At 43.1% G+C, this 18,587-nt stretch overlaps 1 pseudogene; it reads left to right on the top strand.

Moving 5' to 3' along the window:
* The window catches only part of LOC128576580 (forkhead box protein K2-like), a 41,701-nt pseudogene extending 25,391 nt beyond the window's left edge, over positions 1–16,310 (top strand).
* Positions 16,311–18,587: the final 2,277 nt, after the last annotated feature.

Raw genomic sequence — 18,587 nt, 5'->3', positions numbered from 1 at the left:
TATCTCAAAGTAGTTTTGATTTGCATTTCTCTGATGATTAAAAATGATGAGCATTTTTTCATATGTCTGAAGGCCTTGCGCCTGTCTTCTTCAGAGAAGTTTCTCTTCAAATCCCTTGCCCAGCCTGTGATGGGATCCCTTGTTTTTTTCTTGCTGATATTTTGCAGTTTTTGGCTAGAGCTGGGTTTGAACCTGCCACTTCCAGCATATGGGGCCAGTGCCCTACTCCTTTGAGCCACAGGCGCTACCCCGAAACGAGATTAATTTAAATGGCATTAGTGAAAGGTCTTTAGCATTTTTTTTTTTTTCTGTAGAGACAGAGTCTCACTTTACTGCCCTTGGTAGAATGGCGTCACATGGCTTACAGCAACCTCCAGCTCTTGGGCTTACGTGATTCTCTTGCCTCAGCCTCCCGAGCAGCTGGGACTACAGGCGCCCGCCACAACGCCCGGCTATTTTTTTGTTGCAGTTTGGCCGGGGCTGGTTTTGAACCCGCCACCCTCGGTATATGGGGCCAGCACCCTACTCACTGAGCCACAGGTGCAGCCTGTCTTTTGCATTCTTAATCAAGAATGTAGGTGGTCCACTGGGAGATACCAAGGAACAATGTTTCTTGGGCATTGATTCAGTCTTTGCATTCTTGGAGGATGGGTAGACACGGTGGGTAACCTTTAAATTAGCCCTCTCCCCTTATCCCTCCTACACCACCACTCCTCTCCTCCATTCTAGCTAAGTCTATTTTCTGAAAACAGGTTTAGTATACTCACAAAGTTGTGCAACCAGATATTGTATTCCCAGTCTTTCTTCCAGTTTTTGTTAAACATGAGATCCAATGATGGGCAACATGACCTGCTTTGGGATTACTGGGAGACTTATCGGAACCTATTTCCTCCCTAGTTAAAACAAACAAACAAACTCCATGAAAAAATTACCATTTGTTTTGGCAAGACACCGTCTTTATTTGTTCCCTAGATGTGTAACACCCACCTTGAAATCATGCAGGGACAAGTGAAATGATGAAGAATGGGAATATAGAAGACCCCTGAGTCCTTGGTATGCTGCTGCACTTCTGATCTAACCAACCCTAGAATTCCTTCTCTTGAATGTTTGTTACAGGAGTTTTGACTACATTTAATTGCATATTCTGATACTCTTCATAAAATTATGTTCTGAAACTAATGTACTACTTTCAAAGGATCATTGGTTACAAATCTTGTCTATAAGGTCGAATGTGCTGCTGTACTTCCAGTATGATGGTAATTCCTTGCATTTCTGGTCAGGAACGTTCTTCTAATGAATATTGTATTTGGTCAATATTCCAAGATAGGGGGTGGAGGTGTGTTATAGCAGATCTGAAGAACTGAGGGCAGCCCCTGTGGCTTTACATGGCAGTGCGCACTTCCTCAGAAAGCATGGAGTCAGGGAAGCACCAAAATACAGGGCCCCTAAATGAGCAGATTGTGAATTCGAGATGTGGTGTGTGTAGGGAAGGTTGATTTTCTTTGCCATAAGTGTTGTACACCTGGATTTGTTGTCAAAATTGCAAGGGGGTCTTAGTCTAGGTCCATTTACTCAAAACACAATGATCAAGTTATTCATACAATGAGGGTTCCCAATGCAGGAAAGGAATTTTTAATGTGACAAACATCTTGTTGGGGGAACGGGAGCTGCTGCCACAAATCCATCTATCTCCCCGACTAAGGGACATCACAGGCTTTTAAAGGAGGTACCACATGCTTTGGGGTACGTTATGGTATAACTAACAAGGTGGTAGGTGGGTGCCTGGGGGTCAGCTTGTAGGGAAACAGTGGGTCTTGGCATTAGGAAGTCTACACAGGAGCTATCAGAATCTCAGCTCCTGGGCGGTGCCTGTGGCTCAAGGAGTAGGGCTCCAGCCCCATATACTGGAGGTGGCAGGTTCAAACCCAGGCATGGCTAAAAACTGATAAAAAAAAAAAAAAAAAAGAATCTCAGCTCCTGTGTTTCCCAGAAAATCCACCATTTCTGGGAAACAACTCAAAAAGTCAAGTTAGTTCAGGGAGAGGGTTATATATATATATATATATATATATATATATATATATATATATATATATATATATTTGTCCATGAGCCAGTTACAGGTTGAGTGCTTTGGGTTGAGTGCTGGGCCCACTGACTAGGATCTGGTCTACACAACACGTCAGTTTCTCTATGCAAAGAGGTGCAGCAGTGCCCTGAACAGGGCTGGAGCAGAAATGTTCAGGACAGGTTTATTGAAAGGAGTCACAGACCTCCTAGGCAGGGCAAGGATAGTGTCTGTCCCTGGGGCAGTTAGTGACCCCTTTTCTATTGGGCCATAGAGCGTGGGCCAATTCCCCAGACTGCCCAGAGAGCTTGGTGGGTTACGGTCCCTTGGCACATTTAGGGAATGGGCTAACTAGATCATTTGTGTTTCTTTTTTTAGGAGGAGAAAAGGAAGAAGAGATAGGAGGGTCCTTTTAGCGACATGTTAGGGCCCCCATAATCCACCTCAGTAAAGATTTAAAGGCAAGCCTTGGCTATAAATCAGAACACATCACTTTGATTATGGATTGGGGTTCATTAAAATCTATAGCAGGGTCCCTAATTCCTCATGATCAACACATTATGGCATCTCCCAGAAGCAATATTGATGTCTCTTGAACCAGAAATCTATATCCCTTTTAACATTAAAATGATAAAAAAAAATTTTAATCAAATTAAAATGATACAGTTGTGCTACCTGGCTGTCCTGTGCCTTCTAGAATGTCATATGAGGTCTGGTACCTAGCAACTCTACTATACCCATGTCTTAACCCACTTTTTCCACATTAGGGAAAGTCAAGAATCAAAAAAGATACATACATTCCTTTTAAGCAAGAGTCCATTCTGCAAAAAATTCTTTGCACTAATCCAGCTAAATGCAGGGCGGCACTGACAGTGGTCTTGACCCCAACTTTGCTCCCACAGACAACTAAGAGGGGATGGAGATAGCAAGTCTGCACTTAGGAAGTGATATCGGAGCTGATAGGAAATTCAGTAGGATGTTGCCCTGGCATGTAGGGGTAGGGAAAGCCTTTTAAGCAAGAGAAACCAGGCATACCCACGAGACCATGAAGACCAGCATGGACACATTGTGGGTAGGGCACAATGAGTACTTGAGATAGAGAATAATGTACTTTACATTCTGAGAGAGTTTCATGTTTGGAATGGAAAGAGGCAGACTGAAGCAAGGAGTAGAGAAAGACAGAAAGCTGAGCTGACGGTGACTCATAAAGGCTTTCAACAGCATGAGCAGACAACAGCCTGGAAACTACTGAACATTTCTAATCTGGTCGCGTAATTACAGCAAGGTTCTCTGTCTCACGTGCCTGCAGAGGCCAGTTTCTTCATGTAAATCATAAGGAAGCCACGTGGAGGCGGTGATGAACTATGTCCATTAAAACAGGTTGCGCCACCCAGCTCCAGGATGATTTTACCATGGGGGATACAGGCCAATATACCTAGATCTGTAAATTTTTTAAAAGAAGCCAGGACGTGTTTATTAGCTGTAACAATTATATTTTCATGTATAATAAACATCTATGTTTTTGAATCCTTTAAAAAAAAAAAAAGAAGCCAGGACGACAGCTACACAAAATAACTAATTTCTGAAAACTGTCAACTAAAATAAAACCAAAGTTTTCAAAACTGCAAGACTCTGTTGGACAAGTAACACATTTCCACGAGCTGGGTTCGTCTGATATGTGAAGGCGTCTAGGTTTTTAACCAGCACGGAACAATGCTGCAAAATAAACTGCGTGCACGTGCACTTAAGATGCCATTTTTATGGTTTCATCACATTAGATTTTTAAGCCAGATTTGAAAACCCAGAGTATTTACAGGGTCACTTAATGGCAACATGGCTCAGGTGACAGGCTGCATATAATGACTGTGGTTAGAGGTCTACCCCAGGACTGCAGCTGATTTATTCAGTGATCTTGAATAAGGTCATTAACCATAGTTTTGCTTCAGCTTCTGTGTCCGTAACACAAAGATAGAAACAGAGCTGCTGCACGGACAGCTAACTGAAGGGACTTAAAACACGTAGCTTCCTCTCAAAACAGAGTGTCCAAGAATTCACAATAATTTATCTGTCATTTTAAAATTGGCTTCATTTGAACGATTCTCATGAAATTTGCCAACATTACCAGCACACCAGGATGCAAGAAAATGACATTTGAACTTTATCAACTGAGTGGAAGCGTTCACAGCATTGTAAAACAAACAACCTAAGATTTTTTTTTTATAAATCATGACGTACATTTTCCAACCAAAGAACACTTCTGTTACCAGTAAATATATTTTTTTCAATCACTAGGCTCTTCAACTAATTTCCTTTGAATGCACATTCAACATTTTCAGGCTCATTCCTTCTCAGTGAATAAATTGAGGGGGAAAGGTTATATTTACTTCTCTGTTTATCTACTTAGGAGGCTTCATTTGAGATTTTAAACAGGAGTTATCTGCATATGATCTTTCAGTCAAGGCTTTGAAGAAGTATAGCAGATGGGCTGCTATAATTTGTAGGAGGACGCATTCAATTAACTGTAATGGGCACTTTTTTGATTCCAAAATATATTTAATATTCCTATACTATATTGGTTAAATCTAAATGTGCGCTGCACCTGTATGCAAAATAACTGTAATTTTAGCAGTTTCTGTTAAATTAATACATTTTATGTACTCCAAATTTCTACATAGCATGTGTTACCTTGTTTCTCTGATTCATTGATAGGAAAGCCTTTTTCTCTCTTCGTATGGGTTATTTTCCATTATGAGTAACTCCTTCAAGCTATCCAAGCTATCAATGACATTAAAAGATAATCTTTGTGGGGCAGCACCTGTGGCTCAAGGAGTAGGGTGCTGGCCACATATACCGGAGGTGGTGAGTTCAAACCCAGCCCCGGCCCAAAAAAAAAAATAAAAAACATAGCATTTGTGTTTATTGTTTGCAAACTTCGTAATTTTTTCTGTAGCATTACAAGTTGGCTGACGGCTCCTCTCGAACCCTATAAGTAATTTCTCTAAAACACATACAGCTTTCACACAAGAAGTGTACACAGTTCATTTTTTCAGGAGTAAAAAAAGTAAAAGTAAGTATTATGACATGGTCCCCACTGTATCCTCTTCACCTCTGCTTCTTTCTTTTTCTTTTTTTTTTTTTTATAGAGACAGAGTCTCACAGTACTGCCCTCAGGTAGTGTGCCATGATGTCACACAGCTCACAGCAAGCTCTTTACACTTGGACTTACACGATTCTCTTGCCTCAGCCTCCCGAGCAGCTGGGACTACAGGCGCCCGCCACAACGCCCAGCTATGTTTTTGTTGCAGTTTGGCCGGGGCTGGGTTTGAACCCACCACACTGTGCATATGGGGCCGGCGCCCTACTCACTGAGCCACAGGCGCCGCTCATGCTTCTTTCTTTTTAGCCAGAGACCAACTGCTCCAAGCATCTCACCCTTCTGGGGCTACCTTTTTTTTTTTTTTAAACAAAGTCTTACTATTTTGCCCTGGGTAGAGTGTTGTGGCGTCACAGCTCACAGCAACTTCAAATTCTTGGGCTTAAGCAATTCTCTTGCCTCAGCCTCCCAAGTAGCTGGGACTACAGGTACCTGCCACAACACCCAGCTATTTTTTGTTGCAGTTCTCATTGTTGTTTTATCTGGCCTGGGCCAGGTTCGTACTCACCAGCCTCAGTGTTTGTGGCTGGTGCCCTAGCCACTGAGCTATGGGCTCCGCTGGGGCTACATTCTTATTTGCATCCTTTTCTTGGCATCCCTCTGCTTTATACAGATCTGATTCAGTTGGTATCTGGGTACATTTCTGACCCTCCACCCACCTATACCCAGCTCCCTGGCTACTCTGCCCAAGCCCATCTTCTAACTGCACCCTTTGTCTCCCTCGCCTACACCTAAACTCCATCCCTTGTTTTTTATTGACCTTTATGCTCGGAACTGCCTCCCATGAACATTCATAAATCTCCTTACCACTCTCCCTCAATGCACTTTCCCAGAAGAGCTTTCTACTCTGGGTTTCTGCGTTCTGTCTGCATGTTACACTCTGAGTTGTTCCAGCCTGGGTATAGTAATTCACTTTTCTTTCTTCCCTGAAAAATTTTTAGTTGGTGCTTTAATTTTTTTCTGGGTACTTTTCAAAAACATAGGCGTAATGAGGAAATCTGCATTGATATCTGTTAAATAAGCACATATAATTTTTAAGTAAATAAAGCAAAGATCTGAGCAGAAATAGTACTATTGCCTGATATCCGTATGCAATAGTGATGATAGAATGAAAATTGTTCTTCACACTTGGAAACTTACATCTTTGCTATAGTATTTTAATAACTACTGATATCAGGAATTTTGAAATTTTTAATAAAAGTGCCAGGGTGACTAACATGTTTTTTAAAACTGTCTTTATTCTAGACATTAAGAATATCCGATTCTTAGAATCTTTGAGTAGTTTTCAATCTGCATAGTATATAACTTGAATGAAACTGGATGCCTTTAAATCACTTTGAAAGCAGACACTTTTATATATTTTTCCACTAGAGAAATTACCAAGCTAGCTTGTGGGGGCATTCTATGTCATTTACTTGTTGCAATAAGGCTTCTATGCAGTTTTGAAAATCTTAAATTCTCTGTGATCAGAGAATCTTACATCCATTGTGATCAGATATAAATGAAATGCAAAAATAATAATAATCAATAGCAAACAGTAGACTCATTGCAAATGAAGGTTATATGGCAGACTGCCAACCTCTTCTTTCTGTGATGGCTTCCAGCATGAGAAAAGATTGACACAAATCATTGACTGTCTTGCCTAAGGGATCAAAAAAAAAAAGCCCTTGTCCAGAACTGTAAAAATAGTGAAGAGAAAATGTGGAGGTTCAATGTCCTCATAATTTGGTCTTCTCCAATCATTCCGTTAAGCACTATGACACCCCCCCCCCCACAAACTTCCATTGCTTTTTTTTTTTTTTTTTGCCTTTTTGTTTTGTTCAGGGACATAACCTGGCCCTGTTACACAGGCTGGAGTGTAGTGGTGCTGTCATAGCTCACTGCAGCCTTAAAGTAACAAGTTTAAGTGATCTTCCCACCTTAGCCTAAAGAATATGTAGGCCTACTGGATTATGCTATGATGCCCAGCTAAATTTTTTACACAATTCTATATAAATGGGGTCTCACTCTGTTGTCCAGGCTGGTCTAGAACTTTTGAGTTCAAGTCCTCTCGTCTCAGCCTACCAAGTGCTGGGATGATAGGCAGGAGCCACTGTGCACAGGCTAAACTTCTATTGAGCTTAGATCACGTGTCACTTATCGTCACAGTCGATCATACCATCTTTTCTTTCTTTGTGTGTTTGTCTTCCTGACACATTATTATGTAGAATTGCTAGTGTCAGGAATCACAGAGTCTTGTTGGTTTGGTACCTGTAGCACAGTGGTTATGGCACCAGCCACATACACTGAGGCTGGTGTGTTCAAATCCAGCGTGGGCCTACTAAAACGACAATGACAACTGCAACAAAAAATAGCCAGGCAGTGTGGCAGGTGCCTGTAGTCTCAGCTACTGGGAGGCTGAAGCAAGAGAATCACTTAAACCCAAGTGTTTGAGGTTGCTATGAGCTGTGACGCCAGGGTACTCTACCGAGGGCTACATAGTGAGACTTTCTCTCCCTCAAAAAAAAAAAAAAATAATAAAATAAAAATAAAACCTTTCTTGTCTCTTCAGCATTAATAGAATGAAAATTCATTGCAGGCATGGTAAATAAGAAAGGTCCTGTCTTGCGCTCAGAGAACAGAAATCTACTGGGAGAGAGCAATGCAAGCAAATAGGCAAGTACCATAAAATGTGTGTGGGAGCTAGCAGAAAATTTCCCCTTCATCCTCTGAAGGTTTGCTGAAAATCAACTGACCACAGACAGATTAATAGGAGAAATGGTGGGCAAATGAGTGACCACTCCACCATGAATGGTACAGATGGTTACATCTTAGGGAAAAAGGAAGATGGGGAATGTGGACGATTATAGGGGGTGAATAAATGATTTTAAGAGAATTCAATTGACTCGAAGAAAATACAATGGCTTGGGACCCCCAGGACAAACAAAACTTTGTCCTAGTGTGTTGACAGACTTCAACCTTTCTTCCTGTGATATGACTTCAGTTTCTGAAAACTCAGGGAAGGGACCAGAGGTGATTGTCTTCTTGTTTGGTAGGTCTGGACTTTGGAAAGATAGGGAAACTCAGAGAACAACTCCATGCTGTGCTTTGGGAGAGAAGGAGGACTGAGAGACTGGGAGACAGTAGATGTGGGTAGATGGGGGGGGCAGGAGTCAGAAAGATCTTAAGGCTTATTCTTCAGTTCAGCATGTCAAAGTGCCATGTTTTGAAGTATTGGTTTCTGACCCCTAACACATAAGTGTAATCACCGAAGCCAAAATTAGAGGTCCTAAGAACACACTGGGAGGAACTTGATCTGATGTTTTAAAGTTCAAGGTAAAGGCTGAGCGAGGTCGCTCAGGCCAGTAATCCTAACACTCTGGGAAGCCAAGGTAGGAGGATCTTCCTTGAGTTCAGGAATTCAAGACCAGCCTGAGCAAGAATGAGACACCCGTCTCTACACAAAATAAAAGTGTTGGATCCCTCTAGTTCCAGCTAATTCGGAGGCTGACACAAAAGGATCACTTGACCCCAAGAATTTGAGATTCCTGCAAACTGGGTTGAGGGCATGGCACTCCAGACCAGGTAAAAGAGTAAGACCCTGCCCATACACACATGCGTGGACGTGCACAGACACACACACACACACGCATGTATGCATACACACTCACACACAAGTCCAGATGAGCTCTTACATGAGGTGACTTCTGTAATCTGAAAAGGGGTGGGGCTCATCACAGTATACAACAGCGGAAGGGAAGCAGAGAAGTTTTCCAGACCACTTTTATGTAATCCCAGAGGTGAGAAATAGCACCCTGAAAGGACAATACATAAGTCCCTCTTTACCTTGGGCGGGTCTAACAGAAGTGGGGTGCCAGAAGTTGGAGCTTGGAAAATGAGGGACTGTGTTATCCAAATATGAAGATGAGCAGTGCCCGAGAGACACAAGAAGAAGTTTGCATCAAGAGTATGACTGAGGATAACTGGAGTTTCTGAGAAGGTATGTGACATTTTTGTGGCTGCGCTTTGGAAGGGGCTTTTGACTGCACCATGGAAGAAAGTGGAGTCACCCAGGAAAGAGCAAGAGAATTCATCCTAGGGTAACAGTGAGGGGATGAACTGAAGTGGCTGCACTGGCTTGATGTTTGGCAAGTGTGACAAGTGTGACAGGTGTGGGAAAAGGAGGAGGGTCAAGAATACGCCTTCCTATAGTCCCAGCTCCTCAGGAGTCTGGGACAAAAGGATCGCTTGAGGTCAAAAGTTTGAGGTTGCTGTAAGCTATGATGATGCCACAGCACTCTACCCAGGGTGACACAGTGAGACTATGTCTCAAAAAAAAAAAAAATGACATTCCTATTTTTACTTTAGTCAACTGAATGGAAGCTAATAATTGTAGAGCATAAGCCATGAAGACATAAAACTTCTAGAGCAAAAGGTAGAAGAAAAACTCTTAGAGACATCAACCTAAGCAAAGAATTTATGACTAAGATCCCAAAGGCAAACACATAGTATAGCAACCACAGAAATAAATAAACAGGACTTGATTAAATTGAAGATCTCCTGCACAGCAAAGGAAATAATCAACAGAGTAAACAGACAACCACCAGACAGGGAGAAAATATTCACAAACTATGCATCCCACAAAGGACTAACATCAAGAATCTACGAGGAACACAAACAGCAAGAAACAAATAACCCCATTAAAAAGCAGGCAAAAGACGTGAAAAGAAGGTTTTCAAAAGAAGATAGAGCAGCAGTGGCACTTGGGAGCTGGTGAGAAATGCAAATTCTCAGCCCTAACCTCCTCCCAGTTCTAGAGAATGAGAAACTTTGCAGGCAGACATCAGCAAGCTGGGTTTTAGCAACTTCTCCCAGTGATTCTATGCACACTTAGGTAGAACACCAAACATTGAAAACCAATGTTCTAGCATCCGGGTCTTCAAACTCTTTTCCATAGTACCCTAAAAAATGTTTGAAAAAACACGTATCATCCACACATCTTAAATTTGACATCTAAAGGTTTTCTCTTGAAGTATAAATAGGTGCAAAAGATGTAATTTCCAGCATAATAAAAGATATTGAGTCTTTTAAGTACATTTAGCAAAATCAAAATACACTGGCAATTTGTACCCACTACCACACATTGAAAAAGATAAACAGACTCGTTTTTAAACAGAACTTTAATAAAATACCTTCATTCCTTGAACACTTACCTTTTTTCTAAGATAATTTTACCCTATAATATATTAATCAATCATGCTTATCTGAAACAAAGATACAAATATAATAGATTTAATCATAACTATTTTAGTACATAATTGATAAAGACAATATAACAATCTTTATAATTTTTATAACTAATAAATATAAAATATTCTTGAACTATATTAAATATTTCCTAAGAAGATAATCAGGGTTTTTAAAATGTAGTTCAGGTATCTGTGAATGAATATTGTATCTTAATAAAATTAGAGAAGTTTAAGCCTAAATTCTATTCATATTTTTCATTTTATTAAAATTTTTTTAAAGGAAAACATAATTGTTGCTATGATAAGACGAAGGAATGAAAGGAGTTTTACTGAAGCAATTTTTCAAAATTTTTAAAAATTCTCTTAACTCCTTCCAGGTTATATTCCAAAATAGCATACAATGATCTATCATCAAAAATGGTTAGTGATCTAGATTCCTTCTTGCAATCCTATCAAAAGCAAAGAAGTAAAAATAACCTGACTTGCAACAGGATTTGCTACTCAGTCTTTGTAGCTATCAGAATTTTTCTGGCAATGTCCAGACAACGGAACTTTGCCTCTGCAGTAACCAGTCCAAGGATGCCAACCACATCACCACCTCTGCCACAGAGGGCTCAGAATAGTCAGGACTATAGTCAGTGGTCAATGACTACCAGTTTCCTATACTCTCTCCTCTCCTGCTCCCTTCCAACTCAGGATCAACCAGAGAGAGCCAAATAGACTCCTGAAACCAGTCCCATACGAGACCCTATGTCAATAGACTCCAAGCAGAGTACTGCTGGAGCCCTTTCTTCTTTCCACTATAAAACTTCCCCCATCTCCCAACTTACCTTTAAGTTTCCGCCAAAGGGAAGTGATGGTAGCTGACTCCCTTATTATGGCAAATTCTGAATAAGCGGCCTCTGTTTCTCTGTTCTCATTTCTGTGTTCTTTGTTAATTTTCACATTGGCTTTCTCAACACCGCCACAAATATGTAGACTTGTCTCTTATTTGGGCATGCCAGACGTTTTTATACCCTGAGGACAAAGCAACATATTAAGATTTAGGTTGAGTGAGAACCATGCTGTCTTTCCCAAAAAAGAAAGAAAGGGGAAATTATGAAAGGAGGGATAGGAAAGAAAAGAATACCTTGAACTTGAAGTTTATTCTGAGAGCAATTTTAGAGAAGAGTACCTGTGGAAGTTGAAGGTCAGCAACAGGATTGCTGGAAACAAACTTGCTCAAGATCCCATTGGAAAGTCTTCATGTATTTCTGGGGGCCTACCATGTTTGAAGAGTACTAATCTAGAAGCCGAAGAGAGGAAATAAAAGGATGGGTGTTCCTGCATGAAAACACATAGGTTTGAAAAAATCCCCTCTGTTGAGCAATGGTCCACTGTGTCCACCATCCACCTTCTCCTGACAGGTCCTACTTGTGTTCATGTCTCAGTTTGGATGTCATCCTTTCAGAGAATTCTTTACCCGCCCTCTCTTTAGTAGCTACCTAGTCCTAGTCCATACTCTCAGCATGTCTTACCTGGTGGCTTGTGAATTTCTCTGTGAAGTAGGGGGCTAAGTTATCTATTGAGATTAAAGGTAGAAACTGTGAGGTGGGCAAGTTGTACAGAGTGGAGTTTCACAGGGAGTGGGAATGGAAGAGAGAGATGATGAATAGAATGTAGATTAATTGTTGGACAGCATTTAGGCCCCAGCATACTGCAGATACAAACGAATGAATGAGAGCATGTGATTCAGGTGTCATTATCTTGAAATGGATCAGCATCTTCTGTAGACAAAATAAGAGCCCTCAAAAATGTTCATAATCTAAGCCCCAGAATGTCTGAACATGTGCTTTATATGTCAAAGCACAATAAAACTGGGGTTCTCGTTTCTATAGTAGATAAATACAGATAGCATTCTCATTACTGAGTTTCCTTCATGATCACTAATATCATATTTTTCAATGCCGAAACATTTACTCATTGTTTAGTATTTAAGTTTATAAATGGAAGCTTCTAAAGTGAAAATATTGAAACTGTTAAGAGCAATGTTTTCCTAATAATCAGGTATTTGCATATCTCTTCTGTGTCTACATGAAGCACCACTTATAAAGTAGTATGTAATGTATGTATGCATGTGTAACATATTTATAGAATAAAATGTTCCTGGCCAGTCTCCACAAACATAGCTCAGAGTTTAGGGTACTGGCCACATGCACCTGGGCAAGTGGGTTTAAACATGGCCCGAGCCTACTAAAACAAAAATGACAACAGCAGGAAAAAAAAAAAAAAGAAAGGCAGGTGCCTGTAGTCCCAGCTACTTGGGAGGCTGAAGCAAGAGAATCGCTTAAGCCCAAGAGTTTGACGTTGCTGTGAGCTGCAACACCACAGGACTCTACCAAGGGTGACATAGTGAGAGTCTATCTCAAAAAAAAAAGAAAGAAAGAAAGAAAAAGAAAAAAGGAAAAAATATTCCTAGCCAATTTGTAGAATCTACAAAAAGTACAAAATTATAAGTCATCTGGCAACCTATCTTTGAATATTACCAGGTAAACAATGAAGACATACATAAAATAATACAGAAAAATCATATGAATTAAAAATTAGTAAGATGACTTTATAAAATAGCTTATCTTTCAACTAGAGTATAGGAGTCTTTTTTACTAACTGAGCAAAATCACTCCATAAAAACAATTTCAATTGACTGATCTGCAAATTAAAATGACACTATTTATTTCAGTGATAGAAAGTAGTAGGGACTCGTGCAGATCGGGTACTCACCTAATGGCTATATCTGTGACCTCACCAGTGCTTGCTGGAGCAGTATGAAGTCAGGTTAGGATCAGGACCTCACAGGGTAGGGGTAGTAGCTTTCAGAATTGTGCGAGGCCAAGTGAGCTCCCAACTCAACTCTGTTATGGAGAAGAATGAGCTTGACTCCTTGACAGTCTCTAATTTATAGGACCTCTGAGGACCACACCCATAATGTCAAAGTGATTATCAAAGTGATTACTACTCATCAGATGGGTGGGTGTTAGTATGGGCGATTAGGTTTCCCGGAGACAAAAGGAAAGACTGATTTATCACCTTGGATAGCTCCGGAAACAAATTTCTACCAACATTATCTCATCAAGAATCACATATTTTTGCAACAAATAAACTCCCTACTGGTGATTTAGTATCTAAAAAACTATTTCTGGATTGGTAGCTTTAATTATTAACTTATAACAAAAAACGGTAAAAAAAAAAAAAATTCAAGTTAGTAGTTTTGTCAAATGTCTAAGAAACGTTGGCGATGATGTGCCTGAGGGTGACTTTACATGTATTTGTTACTGTAGGAAGTGTTTTATTTATTATATTGATTTATTTTTGTATTGTAAAAATGTAATGTGAGAACAATTTTGGCCCTTACTTCAGAACACAGATTTCTCCTGCTCCTGAAACTCCAGATAATGTTGCCTAAGGGTTTCTCCCCAGAGCATAACACAGAATTCTTTGCCAGGCGCCCCCCAACCCCATGTCAGAGGGAATGCGGGGAAATTGCTGGGAAGCCAGAAGCAGGGTGCCCCTGAGTCTGAGCAGGGGAGAGAAGTTATGTGGAGGTTAATCAGAATTTATTTCTACCCCAGAATATAATTATGATGGGAGCCTTTTCCCCAACTCATTTAGTTCACTGCTTGTGGGGTGGGAAGAGATGACACATTGGAGTCTTAAGGAAAACCCTTCTCCTGACAATTCCCTCCAAACATCTTCCATGTTGTCTGAGAGAGCCAAACTAGATTCTGAAGCAGCATCTCAGATCTGTGCACAAGAGTTTTTAGGCAACTGCCTTGGTTTCACAGAGAAAATTGGGACAGTGGGATGATACACCAAAGCTCTGAGGACCTAGAGGAAGGAAGGCCTGGCTCTGCCTCGCTGACCAGAGGCCTCGCTGTGGAACTCAGCGCCCGACCTCTGGCCTGGGCCTCCGCCGCCACCCGCACCCGTGCCAAGCGGAGGGGCCCTCACGAAGGCCCATGGCTGCAGCCGCGGTAGCACTCTGGGGCTGCGCAGCTGGGGTGGCAGGTCTCCACCGGCGGCTGGGCCGTGGCACGACTTGAGGGCCGCGAGTTCGAGTATCTGATGAAGGAGAGCTCCGTGACCCTCTGGTGCAACTCAGGGTAGGGCTTGGTGGACGTGAGTACGGGGCGCTGGAGCTTCATCTCCCGGTGCCTCCTAGAGATCTTCACACCCCGAGTTGCTGGCCGGGCAGCCCAGGCTGGACACTGGCAGACTGGCAGCTACTTCTACCTGCGCTGCCTCTGCAAGAACTGCGTGTGCGTGGACTGCTGTTCCAGAGGCACAGGGCGCTGGCGGCAGCTGCCTCGCGTGTACAGGTTCAGGTTTCAGAGCACAAACATCAAGATCACATTCACTGCCCTGTGCAGGGACAAGAGGGAGAAGCAGGAAACCATGAGTCCCCGGTGAAGGCCGTTCAGCCGCCCATCTCGCTTCTGACCATCAACATTCCAGACACCGTGGCCCCTCCCCTCCCCCACGGGGACCATCAGTGCTGCCAACTCCTGCCCATCCAGCCCCCCGGGAGCAGGGTCTTCAGGGTACAAAGTGGGCCGAGTGATGCCACCTGACCTCAATTTAATGGCAGAAAACTCGCAGCCAGAACATGAGAAGGAAGCTTCTGGAGGAGACAGCCCAAAGGATGGCTCAAAGCCACCTTATTCCTGTGCACAGTTAGTAGTACAAGCAATTACGATGTTCCTGATAAACAACTTACCCTAAAGGGAATTTACACACATATCACAAAAAGTTACCCCCAGTACAGGACTGCAGACAAGGGCTGCCAGAATTCAATTCGCCACAATCTCTTTCTGAATCATTACTTCATCAAAGTACCACCTTCCCAGGAAGAACCAGTGGAGGATAGATCCTGCCTCTGAAAGCAAATTAATAGAGTAGGCTTTTAGGAAAAGATGGCCTAGGTGCGTGCCTTGCTTTAGAACCCCCCCTGACACCGCTCTCTTCTAGCAGCGCCCGGCCTCTCCCAGTTACACTGGGCGCTGTCTGCTCACTCCAGTGGCACCCAGACCCCTGGAGCCTGTCCAGGGAAGGTTCGCCCACACCCTGGAGCCTGAGCCTGGCGCCTCACAGCCCAAACTCGCTGTTATCCAGGAAGCTCCGTGTGCCCAGAGCCACCAGGGTCACCTCTGCCCAGCCAGCCAGTCCTCGTTGGTGTTCAGCGACAGCTGCCACAGACCATTTAAGCCCGCCCCTTACACGGTTGCAGCCCCAGTGACCACTCCGACCTCCCAGGTTCACGTCGTCCACCAGTTACCAGCAGTGTTGGTCACCAGTGTGGCTGGACTGGCCTTAGCAAACACTTACACTGTTGCGGGACAAGCTGTGGTCACTCAGGTGGCTGTGCTGTCCCCCACGAAGTCCGAGCCGGGGGAGAATGGCCGTCACAGGGAAGTAAAAGTAGAATCTATTCCCGCAACTAGCCATGCCACATTAGGCACTGCCAGCTGGATCATTCAGCCCTCACAGACCACCCCTGTCCAGACGGTCAACATAGTACAACAGGCGCCTCTAGGTCAACACCAGCAACCAATAAAATCTGTAACACAAAATGGTACTCACGTGGTACCAATCCCCAGCGCAGTCCACGGCCAGGTGGACGTGGGGCAGTGAGCCCTCTGCGCTTGCTGGCAGCCCACGCGTCAGCATCAGCCTCCCAGCCCCGTCCACAAAGCGCCAGAATGGCCACCAGCCAGAGCAGCCAGAGCAGCAGCGGCTGAAAACGGAGGACAGCGAGAGTATCGTCATGGCCCGGAGCATGGACACGCCACCGGCAGCTGCGAGGGAGAAGGGCATCCAAAACTAGCGTCTGGGAGAGTTTTCTGACTTCAAAGATACCAACTTTGTGGTGCCAAAAGGAGACATTGCCTCTCACCTATGCTCAGAGCGCATCCTCTGGCCTAGCCCAGCCCATGGAATGATTTACTTTTGTCTGTCTTGTTAAAGTTCAGAGGGAGCTACTCTGTGACAGCTGCAAATGTCCCCTGGTGGAGCAGTTGCCTGAAGGATTTCAGCACCTTGGTCTCGGTGGGTGGGACAGACAAGCGGCGCTGCAGCCACAGGTGCAGGCACATGTGAGGGTCGAGGGATGAGCCTGTTGTACAAAAGAGCTGTCGGGGCTCGTCCAGCTGCACTTAACTGTTCTCTTTCTTGGTATTTCTTATTGTTTGTTTCTTTGTGTTAACTTTGTCCCTGGCAAAATATTTTCACTCTAAGCACAACCAGTCTCCTAAACAAAGAAAATAATAACGATAGCAAGGAAGGAAAATGAAGTTGAGGAAGCCCCTGTCTTCTAGGATGCCTCATTTTGAGCATGGGCAACAATGGATGATTTCACCTTGAGGTCTTTCCTGGTGTCCTCTGAGATCTGGGTTTTCCCTTGGATGAGGCCATCCAGGGATGTGACAAGAGGTTTGATTCTAGGGGCCTAAAGCAGGGACTTGGGATGGAGAATCCCTAAAGGAAGGGGACCTGCTGAGCAGATTCCTGGATGCTTGGGGCACAGTGGAGGTAGAGTAGGGATAACTTTGCAGAACCTGAAAGTTCCAGAACTCCCCTGACCCCATCACCAGTGGACGGATCCTGTGATAGTGGAAGCCTGGGGAAACATGGGAGAAGGTGTGATAAAGAGCAGCCCCCTAAAAGACCCAGGTTTGTCTCAGCCTGTTTCAGCCTTAGTCCCACACATGTTCCCCCGTTTAATCTCAAAGGCAGGTTTCAGAATAAAACAGGAAATTTCTCCCAGTTTCCCCAACCCCCTAGCAATGGCTAAACAATGGTGGAAAAATTACCTACACAAGTTCCCAAGCCACTGTATCGCCCACGCTGTCTCCGTGCCAACCATGACGATGTAGGCCATGCAGTCATCAGGCTATAGGGCCCCTGACTGTAACTCTGCCTCTAGCTAACTGCCACGTTCTGCTTTTGTTTCTGCTTCCTTCCATGGCGCAAATGGATAAAAGTCCACCTGCCCCTCACTTCGGCTGTTTGCTATCCCAGCAACATCCCCCTGCGCAGGTGCAATAAATCACCTTCTGATTTATACCTGAAGTGGGGTCCGAGTCTTTCTTACAGGTGGCTTTCTTACAGCAATTCTACACTGCTTACAACAAAAGGAAGTAAAATACTACTGTAGCTTTTACTGTTCACTGCACTGAGCACCCTCTTAGTTTCAGAAACAAGGTACTCCAAGTGCTCTGGGGCCTATAGAGCAGAGCACTTTTCTATGGTTCCTCCAAAAGCACTCAGCGTCACCCAACTGACAGAGACGTCTGTGAGGACTTCTGGTTCCTAGAGTCTCTCTAGGATTTCTAAATCCAAAATTGACTGTCTGAACCAGGAGCTGCTCTGATTGTTCTCCTGGTTTGTTTTTCCAGAGCAGACAGCACATTGGCTCCATACATAGGTCTGACCATTCTAAATTCCAATCCAGCCTTCTATGTTACAAAGGTATAAACTATTTCTCAGATCAGAAGCATAAAAGATGTGTATTGACAGTTAGATAGCTATAGTTACACATTTTGAACATTTGGGCATTTGGTATGTGTGCCTCAATTTGTTTTCCTGCTCCAGTTTCACAAATACGAGAAGATATCTGTGAAAAAGTCTCACTGAGAGGTTCTTTTAACACCCACCTCTTCCCAGCCTGGGGCTTGTTCCCAAGCCAGTTTCCTTGAAAATTGCTTTCTATGTCTTCTTTTACTACTTAGTTCATAAATCATTGTAACAGAAAATCTACTATAGTGGAAAAGTGATAGAGCTCATTTTTTTAATTAATATTAAATCATAGCTGTGTATATCAATGCAATCATGCGGCACCATACACTGGTTTTTTAGACCGTTTGACACATTTTCATCACACTGGTTAACATAGCCTTCCTGGCATTTTCTTAGTTATTGTGTTAAGACAATTATATTCTACATTTACTAAGTTTCACATGTACCCTTGTGAGATGCACCGCAGGTGTAATCCCACCAATCACCTTCCCTCTGCCCATCCTCCCTCCTCCCTCCCCTCCCTCTCCCTCTTTCCCATATTCTTAGGTTATCACTGGGTTATAGCTTTCATATGAAAGCCATAAAT

The sequence above is a fragment of the Nycticebus coucang genome, chromosome 24, assembly GCF_027406575.1.
Source record: "Nycticebus coucang isolate mNycCou1 chromosome 24, mNycCou1.pri, whole genome shotgun sequence".
Taxonomy (NCBI): domain Eukaryota; kingdom Metazoa; phylum Chordata; class Mammalia; order Primates; family Lorisidae; genus Nycticebus; species Nycticebus coucang.
This window is presented reverse-complemented; position numbering and strand designations above follow the sequence as displayed.